The sequence below is a fragment of the Cherax quadricarinatus genome, chromosome 23 (genome assembly GCF_038502225.1).
Source record: "Cherax quadricarinatus isolate ZL_2023a chromosome 23, ASM3850222v1, whole genome shotgun sequence".
In the NCBI taxonomy this organism is placed as follows: domain Eukaryota; kingdom Metazoa; phylum Arthropoda; class Malacostraca; order Decapoda; family Parastacidae; genus Cherax; species Cherax quadricarinatus.
The window spans coordinates 32066182-32078540 of NC_091314.1; the positions used below are offsets into that span (position 1 = coordinate 32066182).

The 12359-nt window shown below is 38.1% G+C and overlaps 1 protein-coding gene across 3 annotated transcripts in view; it reads left to right on the forward strand.

Annotated features, from left to right (window-relative positions):
* Positions 1 to 12359, forward strand: part of RfC3 (replication factor C subunit RfC3) — a 244069-nt gene that overhangs the window by 226325 nt on the left and 5385 nt on the right. The window lies entirely within an intron of this gene.

Genomic DNA, 12359 nt, shown 5'->3' on the forward strand with positions numbered 1-12359 from the left:
AATTCTTATGAAAAATAGTTTTTTTTTTTCTAAACATTATAGGCTAAACAAAAAAAAATTACCGTCAATACTTACCGAGATATGGAGGCGTGAAGTTTGCCAAAATTGAACAACATCTGGTAACATCGCCGACTGCCGTCACCCGGTATTTTTCTATTTACTTTTTTATGTACTATTTTCAATTATTTTTCAATTTTTCTTTTTCTGAGTAACTTTTATGGCCTCTGAGGCCAACATGATCAGTATTTTGTAAGTTATTTCTTTTTCAATACTACACAATAAGGGCGTAAACACTGTTGTCATTATTTTGTTTACAGAAAATATTTACACAAACAAACAATATGAAATGTTGTTTATTACTATTTTTCTATATTTTATATACACATATACAGTCACAGGGAATGTTTCTAGAAGTTCTGCAGCCTGTGGAACTCTTTGAAACATGGTGTCATGCACAGTGGTGTTTTACACTCCTCACACATAAAACGAGTGTCTCTGTGTTGTTGTGGGTGTTTTTTTGTATGTGCACAGACGTAACACCTCTTCTGAGCCTTTTTCTTGAAAGCAGTAGCAGGCAGTTTTACTAGGAAGTGATCACCATGCTTCAGACGAGCAGGTAGTTGTTGATAATTTGGTGGGCGGTCAATTGCAGGTGCTGTTCCTTGGTACTTGAATACTATTTGTCTGATGACAGACAAACAGAATTCGCCGTACTGTGGTTTGTTTCTGGTCCTCATCTTATACATATTATAAGCATTGAGCATGGACATGTCCAGAAGATGGAAAAACAGTTTGATGTACCACTTATAACTCTTGCGAACACAATCAGCAAACTCAATCTGCATGTCACATTTGTCCACTGAATGCATGTTGAAGGTGTAATCAATCACAGCTGCAGGTTTTAGAATGGGTTCATTGCTCTCTCTATGCTGCCTGCCACTGTCTGCCATTTCATTAGGGTGAACTGATGACAGTGTGACATCTCGTTTGTCATGCCACCAAAATGCCATGATGTCATTGGCAGCAAACGCCTGCACCTCACCTCTACGAGTGCCAGCGTCAAACCTGGGCATATGTTTCCGATTTGCACGCACTGTGCCACACACATTTGTCATGTTCACTCGCAAAAAATCACTGACTGAGGGACTTGTGTACCAGTAATCTGTATATAATATATGCCCCTTACCAAGGTTTGGTTCTATCATTGTTCTAACCACATCACCTGAGATGCCCAATAACTTCCTGGTATTTTGCAATGTATAACTTCCAGTGTACACAATAATATCCAATACCAGACCACTGTAACAATCACAAAGCACAAACAACTTTATACAAAAGCGTTTCCTTTTGCTTGGTATGTACTCCTTGAAAGAGAGTCTTCCTTTGAACAGAATCAAAGACTTGTCAATTACAAGCTTCCTAAAGGGATAAAAATGCATACTGAATTTCTCTTTCAGATACACAAACACATTCCTAATATTATATAACCTGTCAGTTCTGTCAGGCCTGGTTTTGTCTGAGAAGTGAAGCATACGTAACAGCACAAATCGATTCACTGGCATTATATCACTGAAACCTGGGGTTGCAATCAGGCGGTCTGTTGACCAGTATGATTTCACTTTGTGCTTATACACATGTGGCATAAGCATTATTGTGGCAAAGAAAAGATACATCTCAGCCACAGTTACCTCCTTCCACTGGTGTAGACGTGATTTTGGTGACAGTAATGTGTTTGCCATGGTGTACTCGTAGTATGTGTTGCTTTCCATGACAGTACTTTCCATCAGGGGTTTGTCAAAGAATAACTCGAAACATTCCAGTTCAGTGGCATTGTTCCCAAGTGTACAAGATGGCTGTATTCCACTTTGGCTGTCATCAAACTGGTGGGCATTTGGAACAAAACTGACAGCTTCCTGCCAATCCCAGGTGCGGTCTGCTGGTGGGTACTGGACAATGACAGGTGGTTGTGGAGGTTGTGGTTGTGAAGGCTGGTGTGGTGGGTGGGTGGGGGATGGTGGCCTTTGTTGTAGATTAGCTGAGGCAGCGGCGTGGGTGGCAGCATGGCCCACTGCTGGTGCCTCACCACCAGCACCACTACCACCACGCACATTTTCCATCCCAATTGCAACAGTATCATCGTCATTTTCACTGTCTGTTCCTGTTGTACAGCCACGGGATGTACTCCGAGATGCACTCCTTCCCCTTGGAATAGCATATGGCACACTACCAGAGCGCATATATCGTCGTATATACTGACGCTTCACTGGGGAATATTGCACTTCACTATCACTACTGGAACTAGTTTGGAGAGCTTGTAGTTCATATTCACTATCACTATCATCACACATGCTCTCATCTGAGTCTGGGATTTGGGAAAATAGAAGTTTCCTCTTGGATTTTGGCACAACTGAACGTGAACAAGACGGCCCAGCACCAGAGGTGGAAGGCTGAGGGTCGTCTGGGTTTTCCTCACTATTACCGATATGATCATTAGTTTCGGTCAAAACCTCACCAAAAAACCTTGAAACTCATCTTCACTGGCACTTCCATCTGTATTAGAATTGTCACTGGGGAACAAAAGTGTCCCAATTCACTGAGGAGTGAGGAGCTTCTTACCGCGAGGCATGGTGGACATTGTTTACTAAGATGGCGTTCCCACAATGCACCACTGGGTCCAAGATTTTTTTTCTATCGCGCACACCGACCACACAGACCCATTCTCTCACATCTAGGCCTACCAGCCTTTTCCCGTGAGATTTGACGGCGCTAGAATTTATGCGTACTAGTACGTCAAAAACCCCTGCGCGTAAGCCGTACTAGTACGTCCGAAACCCTCAAAGGGTTAATAGGTCTAGAGCAACTTGTGGATATGACAGTGGTAGGTATCGAAGGGGGACACTTTTTGTGACCTAGGTGTCCCAAATTCCTACTTGTCTATGTAACTCTGATAAATAATAATTATCTTCGTTATTTACTGATATGTACATTATGAGTTACATACAGATAAATGCAATTTTCCACAATTTCCTTGGCAAATTAAATAGCTTAGCCCATTCTATAAACTTTACTGTTGAGTTTGAGGAAAATAACTCATTGCCTTTTCTAGATGTTTTAATTATTAAGAGTAATAATGAATTCAAATTTAAAATTTACAGAAAACTTACAAATAACTGTTCCTATGTACACTATTATTCCTCGCATCAAGATAGAGTCAAACTGTCTGTTTTCTCATCAATGTTTTTGAGAGCTTTACATATTTGTAGTCCAGAGCTCATAGATGAAGAAATATCCAAAATTTATGAAATAGCCGTTGATCTGAAATACCCGAGAAATGTAATTGATAAATCATTTAAAATTGCTAGAAATACTTTTTACAACCCAAAAAGGGACAACCAACCTTATTCAACTAAAAATATGTTGGTTCTCCCTTACCATGAAAACTTGGTTGATATGCCTTCTCTTCTTAAGACTTTTAATATTAAAGTTGTATTTAAAAATCTTGATACAGTAAAAAAAACTTTTGATAAAGAATTCCCCCCAAAATGCTGACAGATGTGTCTATAAGATTCCTTGTAAAATTTGCGATATTATTACGGTCAAACTGGTAAAAATCTCGAACTTAGATTAAAACAACATAAATATAGCATTAGAACTGGACAAGATTCCAATGCTCTATTTATTCATGTGAGAGATTTTAACCATCCAATTGATTTTCAAAAGGTGAGAAAGTTGTATCATGCAAGTCCATGGTTGACAGAAATATAATTGAATCTTGTTTCATAAAAAGCAGTTTTGAAAATAATATGAATATTTCCTTAGGTTTATATAAATTAGACTCATTTATAATTAATAAAATTTGGTTCGAGTTTAATAATACATTGGAGAAATAATAAACCTTATTTCTTGGGTAGAATATTTTGTTAGTGGGATGTCGTGAGGACCTGTCTAGTTGGACCAGCAGACCTATTGCGGTGTTCCTCTTTTCTTATGAGTCCGGTATTGTCGCACGTCAGGTGTTTCTTTGTTGTGGGGGTGTAGTCTAAGCCCTTTAATTGCCTTCCTTTGATGTATTACTTTCATAGTTCCTTGACAATGTGAGTAGTCACGAAAACGCTTGGAATTTCACTATTCTTTCACAGTGGTTGCTTTGCGTATGTATATACACCTACCATCCGACTTACGACTGAGTTCAGTTCCGAAAAACCGGTCGTAAGTCGAACTTTACTACTGAATATCAACAAAACATTTTTGTAATGACTTTATTTTATTGTTTTATTTTGGTATTTCATGTTTTACTTTACTTTTTATGTTGTTAGTACTGTATTTTATACTGCAAGGTTTAGGAAAAACACTGTGTACAACACAAATAGTTGTTTATTTCCCAGAAATTTGGCATAAAAAACACGGTCGTAAGTCAGATGGTAGGTTTTATATATATATATATATATATATATATATATATATATATATATATATATATATATATATATATACATATATATATATTTATATATATATATATATTTATTTTCAACAAGTCGGCCGTCTCCCACCGAGGCAGGGTGACCCAAAAAAGAAAGAAAATCCCCAAAAAGAAAATACTTTCATCATCATTCAACACTTTCACCACACTCACACATTATCACTGCTTTTGCAGAGGTGCTCAGAATACAACAGCTTAGAAGCATATACGTACAAAGATACACAACATATCCCTCCAAACTGCCAATATCCCAAACCCCTCCTTTAAAGTGCAGGCATTGTACTTCCCATTTCCAGGACTCAAGTACATATATATGAACATATATATATATATATATATATATATATATTCGCAAATTTTACAAGGAATCTTATAGACACATCCATCAGCATTTTGGGGGGAATTCTTAATCAAAAGTTTTTTTTTACTGTATCAAGATTTTTGAATACAACTTTAATATTAAAAGTTTCATTCAAAACATGGTCAACAGATTATAAAAAGTGTTCCTAGCAACTTTAAAAGATTTATCAATTACATGGGTATTTTAAATCATTACCTATTTCATAAAGATATTTCCTCATCTATGAACTCAGGACTACAAATTCGTTTCCATTGATGAGAAAACAACAGTTTGACTCTATCTTGATGCGAGGAATAATAGTGGACATACATTTTTGTAGGCTGTAAATTTTAAAGAATTCATTATTACCCTTAATAATTAAAACATCTAGAAAAGGCAATGATATTTTCTTCATCAACATATGGGCTAAGCTATTTAATTTTGAAAAGGTGGGCATAAGACACAAAATATCATCAACATATCTGAAGGTTGCTTAACACAAGGTTGCTTAACACAATCCTCCCTAATAGAGCTAAATGGTTCAGATATGTTGATGATATTTTGTGTCTTATGCCCAAAAATGTAGATATACACCATTTTCTTGGAAAATTAAATAGCTTAGCCCATTCTATAAACTTTACTGTTGAGTTTGAAGAAAATAACTCATTGCCTTTTCTAGATGTTTTAATTATTAAGGGTAATAATGAATTCAAATTTAAAATTTACAGAAAACCTACAAATAACTGTTCCTATGTCCACTATTATTCCTCGCATCAAGATAGAGTCAAACTGTCTGTTTTCTCATCAATGTTTTTGAGAGCTTTACGAATTTGTAGTCCTGAGTTCATAGATGAGGAAATATCCAAAATTTATGAAATAGGTAATGATTTAAAATACCCAAGAAATGTAATTGATAAATCTTTTAAAGTTGCTAGGAACACTTTTTATAATCCAAAAAAGGGCAACCAACCTTATTCAACTAAAAATATGTTGGTTCTCCCTTACCATGAAAACTTGGTTGATATGCCTTCTCTTCTTAAGACTTTTAATATTAAAGTTGTATTCAAAAATCTTGATACAATAAAAAAAAAACTTTTGATTAAGAATTCCCCCCAAAATGCTGATGGATGTGTCTATAAGATTCCTTGTAAAATTTGCGATAAAGTTTATTACGGTCAAACTGGTAAAAATCTCGAACTAAGATTAAAACAACATAAATATAGCATTAGAACTGGACAAGATTCCAATGCTCTATTTATTCATGTAAGAGATTTTAACCATCCAATTGATTTTCTAAAAGTTGAGAAAGTAGTATCCAGCAAGTCCATGGTCGACAGGAATATAATTGAATCTTGTTTCATAAAAAGCAGTTTTGACAATAATATGAATATTTCCTTTGGTTTATATAAATTAGATCCATTTATAATTAATAGAATTTGGGAAGAATTTAATAATACACTGGACAAATAAATAGCTTGGGGGTGAGTTTTGCAAAGGACCTATCCAAGTTGGCTCGCCGCGCGTCACGTGTTTAACCGTTGTGGGATCTGATAGTGAGGTGCTGGCCGACCCCTTATATAGCTTCCTTGGATGCTTCACTTTCATAGTTCCTTGATAATGTGAGTAGTCACGAAAGCGCTTGGAATTTCTCTATTTCTTTCAGAGTGGTTGTTTTGCATATATATATATATATATATACACAGTGGACCCCCGTTAATGATATTTTTTCATTCCAGAAGTATGTTCAGGTGCCAGTATTGACCGAATTTGTTCCCATAAGGAATATTATGAAGTAGATTAGTCCATTACAGACCCCAAAACATACACGTACAAACGCACTTGCATAAATACACTTACATAATTGGTCGCATTGGGAGGTGATAGTTAAGCGGGGGTCCACTGTATATACAGTGGTCCCCCGCTTTTCGTAGTTCCTGGCAATCGTAAATTTCACCAATCATAGGGGTATTTTCGTATAAACATGGATTCGCTTTTCATAGGTTGACTCGCGAGTCGTAGTTCGTCCGGGACGCGTACCCACGGCATGAGCCGGGGCGGCAGCCAGTCTGGCATTGTTTAGCAGTGAGCGAAGGTCCCCTCACGTGCTCCAGCGAAATATTTCATAATATTCCATTTATTTTAGTGCTTGCAAGTACTGTACTAAATAAGCTACCATGGCTCCAATGAAAGATCCTAGTGCCAAGCCTGTGGTAAAGGTGAGAAATACGATTGAATTTAAGAAAACCATCATTGAACAATATGAAAGTGGTACAAGTGTGGCCGAGCTGTCCAGGATGTATAAGAAACCCTACACAACCTTATGTTCCATAGTGGCAAAGAAAAAAGAAATAAAGGGTGCTGTTGTTGCAAAGGGAGTAACTATGCTGACAAAAATGAGATCACCAGTACTGGAAGAGGTTGAGAAGTTATTATTGGTGTGGATAAATGAGAAACAATTAGCAGGAGATACTCTTATGACTTTGATTATTTGTGAAAAGGCTAGGCAGTTGCATGAAGATTTGGTAAAGAAATTATCTGCAAATAGTGGTGATGTGAGTGAATTTAAGGTCAGCAAAGGCTGGTTTGAGAGATTTAAGAACCGTACTGGCATACACAGTATGATAAGGCATGGTGAGGCTGCCAGTTCGGACCACAAGGCGGCTGAAAAATATGTGCATGAATTCCAGGAGTACATAGAGGCTGAAGGACTGAAACCTGAATAAGTGTTCAATTGTGACGAAACAGGCCTCTTTTGGAAGAAAATGCCAAAGAGGACCTTCATTACACAAGAGGAAAAGGCAATGCCAGGACACAAGCCTATGAAAGACAGGCTGACGCTAATGTTCTGTGCTAATGCTAGTGGGGATTTCAAAGTGAAGCCATTACTAATGTACCATTCTGAAAATCCCAGAGTGTTCAGGAAAAACAATGTTATGAAGAGTAAATTGTGTGTGTTTTGGAAATCTGATAGTAAGGCATGGGTCACAAGGGAAATTTTCGTCGAGTGGTTCAATGAAGTGTTTGGCCCTAGTGTGAAGGAGTATCTCCTGGAAAAGAAATTGGATCTCAAGTGCCTGCTAGTAATGGACAATGCACCTGCTCATCCTCCAAACTTGGACGACCTAATTTTCGAGGAGTTTGGGTTCATCACAGCAAAGTTCTTGCCCCTGAGTACCACTCCTCTCCTCCAACCCATGGACCAGCAGGTTATTGCAAACTTTAAAAAACTCTACACAAAAGTAATGTTTCACAGGTGCTTGACTGTGACCACAGACACTCACTTGACCCTAAGGGAATTTTGGAGAGAACACTTCAGCATCCTCCACTGCATAACCCTTATAAGTATGGCTTGGGAGGGAGTGACTACCAGGACTTTGAACTCTGCCTGGAGAAAATTGTGGCCAGATTGTGTCGACAAGAGGGATTTTGAAGGATTTGGGACTGACCCTAATGAGCCTATGTCTGTTGTAAAATCAATTGTGGCACTGGAGAGTTCCATGGGGTTGGATGTGAGTTTGGAGGATGTGGAAGAATTGGTGGAAGACCACAATGAAGAGCACACCACTGAGGAGCTGCAAGAGCTTCAGGAGGAAGAGCAACACATCGCAGTTCAGAATCTTGCTGCAGAGGAGAAGGAAGAGAGATGGAAGAAGGTGCCTTCTTCAGAAATTAAAGAGATTTTTACTATGTGGGGTAAGATGGAAAGCTTTATGGAGAAACATTACCCTAACAAAGTTGTTGCAAGCCATATTGGCAACATGTACAGTGACAAAGTCTTGGGCCATTTTAGGGAAGTGTTAAAGAAACACCAGAAACAGAGCTCTCTGGACAGTTATTTTGAAAGACAGGACTCCAGTGACTCAAGGTGGTCCTAGTGGCATTAAGAAACAGAGAAGAGAAGCAACCCCAGAAAAGCAATTGGTACCTGAGGTGTTGCTGGAAGGGGATTCCCCTTCCAAACTATAAACAATCCACTCTCTCTCCTCCTCCTCCAGTCTCCCATACACTAAGAAGAATCTCCAATAAAGGTAAGTGTTATGCTGTTAATGTTTCATTCATCATTTCACATTGTATTGTTTATGTACTACATGTATATTTCATGTAAAAATTTTTTTTTGTTTTAATACTTCTGGTTGTCAGGAACGGATTAATTGTATTTACATTATTTCTTATGGGGAAAATTGATTCGTAAGTCGTAAATTTCGTTTATAGTAACGGCTCCAGGAACGGATTAATTACAAAAAACGAGGGACCACTGTATATATACATATATATACATATATATATATATATATATACACACAAAACAACCACTCTGAAAGAATAGAGAAATTCCAAGCGCTTTCGTGACTACTCACATTATCAAGGAACTATATAGTTCCTTGATAATGTGAGTAGTCACGAAAGCGCTTGGAATTTCTCTATTCTTTCAGAGTGGTTGTTTTGCATATTTTGAAATCACCTGCTTACTGTGATCTTATTGCATATATATATATATATATATATATATATATATATATATATATATATATATATATATATATATATATATATATATATATATATATATATATATGCAATAAGATCACAGTAAACAGGTGATTTCAAAATATGCAAAACAACCACTCTGAAAGAATAGAGAAATTCCAAGCGCTTTCGTGACTACTCACATTATCAAGGAACTATGAAAGTGAAGCATCCAAGGAAGCTATATAAGGGGTCGGCCAGCATTAAAACTGGACAAGATTCCAATGCTCTATTTATTCATGTAAGAGATTTTAACCATCCAATTGATTTTCAAAAAGTTGAGAAAGTAGTATCAAGCAAGTCCATGGTCGACAGGAATATAATTGAATCTTGTTTCATAAAAAGCAGTTTTGACAATAATATGAATATTTCCTTTGGTTTATATAAATTAGATCCATTTATAATTAATAGAATTTGGGTAGAATTTAATAATACACTGGACAAATAAATAGCTTGGGGGTGAGTTTTGCAAAGGACCTGTCCAAGTTGGCTCGCCGCGCGTCACGTGTTTAACCGTTGTGGGATCTGATAGTGAGGTGCTGGCCGACCCCTTATATAGCTTCCTTGGATGCTTCACTTTCATAGTTCCTTGATAATGTGAGTAGTCACGAAAGCGCTTGGAATTTCTCTATTCTTTCAGAGTGGTTGTTTTGCATATATATATATATAGTATATATATATATATAGAGTAGTAAGGGAGAAAAAGTTAGCATATGAGAAGTTTTTACAAAGTAGAAGTGATGCAAGGAGGGAAGAGTATATGGAGAAAAAGAGAGAAGTTAAGAGAGTGGTGAAGCAATGTAAAAAGAGAGCAAATGAGAGAGTGGGTGAGATGTTATCAACAAATTTTGTTGAAAATAAGAAAAAGTTTTGGAGTGAGATTAACAAGTTAAGAAAGCCTAGAGAACAAATGGATTTGTCAGTTAAAAATAGGAGAGGAGAGTTATTAAATGGAGAGTTAGAGGTATTGGGAAGATGGAGGGAATATTCTGAGGAATTGTTAAATGTTGATGAAGATAGGGAAGCTGTGATTTCGTGTATAGGGCAAGGAGGAATAACATCTTGTAGGAGTGAGGAAGAGCCAGTTGTGAGTGTGGGGGAAGTTCGTGAGGCAGTAGGTAAAATGAAAGGGGGTAAGGCAGCCGGGATTGATGGGATAAAGATAGAAATGTTAAAAGCAGGTGGGGATATAGTTTTGGAGTGGTTGGTGCAATTATTTAATAAATGTATGGAAGAGGGTAAGGTACCTAGGGATTGGCAGAGAGCATGCATAGTTCCTTTGTATAAAGGCAAAGGGGATAAAAGAGAGTGCAAAAATTATAGGGGGATAAGTCTGTTGAGTGTACCTGGTAAGGTGTATGGTAGAGTTATAATTGAAAGAATTAAGAGTAAGATGGAGAATAGGATAGCAGATGAACAAGGAGGCTTTAGGAAAGGTAGGGGGTGTGTGGACCAGGTGTTTACAGTGAAACATATAAGTGAACAGTATTTAGATAAGGCTAAAGAGGTCTTTGTGGCATTTATGGATTTGGAAAAGGCGTATGACAGGGTGGATAGGGGGGCAATGTGGCAGATGTTGCAAGTGTATGGTGTAGGAGGTAGGTTACTGAAAGCAGTGAAGAGTTTTTACGAGGATAGTGAGGCTCAAGTTAGAGTATGTAGGAAAGAGGGAAATTTTTTCCCAGTAAAAGTAGGCCTTAGACAAGGATGTGTGATGTCACAGTGGTTGTTTAATATATTTATAGATGGGGTTGTAAGAGAAGTAAATGCGAGGGTCTTGGCAAGAGGCGTGGAGTTAAAAGATAAAGAATCACACACAAAGTGGGAGTTGTCACAGCTGCTCTTTGCTGATGACACTGTGCTCTTGGGAGATTCTGAAGAGAAGTTGCAGAGATTGGTGGATGAATTTGGTAGGGTGTGCAAAAGAAGAAAATTAAAGGTGAATACAGGAAAGAGTAAGGTTATGAGGATAACAAAAGATTAGGTGATGAAAGATTGAATATCAGATTGGAGGGAGAGAGTATGGAGGAGGTGAACGTATTCAGATATTTGGGAGTGGACTTGTCAGCGGATGGGTCTATGAAAGATGAGGTGAATCATAGAATTGATGAGGGAAAAAGAGTGAGTGGTGCACTTAGGAGTCTGTGGAGACAAAGAACTTTGTCCTTGGAGGCAAAGAGGGGAATGTATGAGAGTATAGTTTTACCAACGCTCTTATATGGGTGTGAAGCGTGGGTGATGAATGTTGCAGCGAGGAGAAGGCTGGAGGCAGTGGAGATGTCATGTCTGAGGGCAATGTGTGGTGTGAATATAATGCAGAGAATTCGTAGTTTGGAAGTTAGGAGGAGGTGCGGGATTACCAAAACTGTTGTCCAGAGGGCTGAGGAAGGGTTGTTGAGGTGGTTCGGACATGTAGAGAGAATGGAGCGAAACAGAATGACTTCAAGAGTGTATCAGTCTGTAGTGGAAGGAAGGCGGGGTAGGGGTCGGCCTAGGAAGGGTTGGAGGGAGGGGGTAAAGGAGGTTTTGTGTGCGAGGGGCTTGGACTTCCAGCAGGCATGCGTGAGCGTGTTTGATAGGAGTGAATGGAGACAAATGGTTTTTAATACTTGATGTGCTGTTGGAGTGTGAGCAAAGTAACATTTATGAAGGGATTCAGGGAAACCGGCAGGCCGGACTTGAGTCCTGGAGATGGGAAGTACAGTGCCTGCACTCTGAAGGAGGGGTGTTAATGTTGCAGTTTAAAAACTGTAGTGTAAAGCACCCTTCTGGCAAGACAGTGATGGAGTGAATGATGGTGAAAGTTTTTCTTTTTCGGGCCACCCTGCCTTGGTGGGAATCGGCCAGTGTGATAATAAAAACAAAAAATATATGGAGCATAGTGATATGAAGAGTCAGGTGGACAGTGGTGATTATTTTTATCAAAATTAAGTGCTAAACCTGGAAAATACTGAGTAGGTAGGATATGAGCATGACCTGCAACAAATGGTGCAGCACTGTATGACCCTT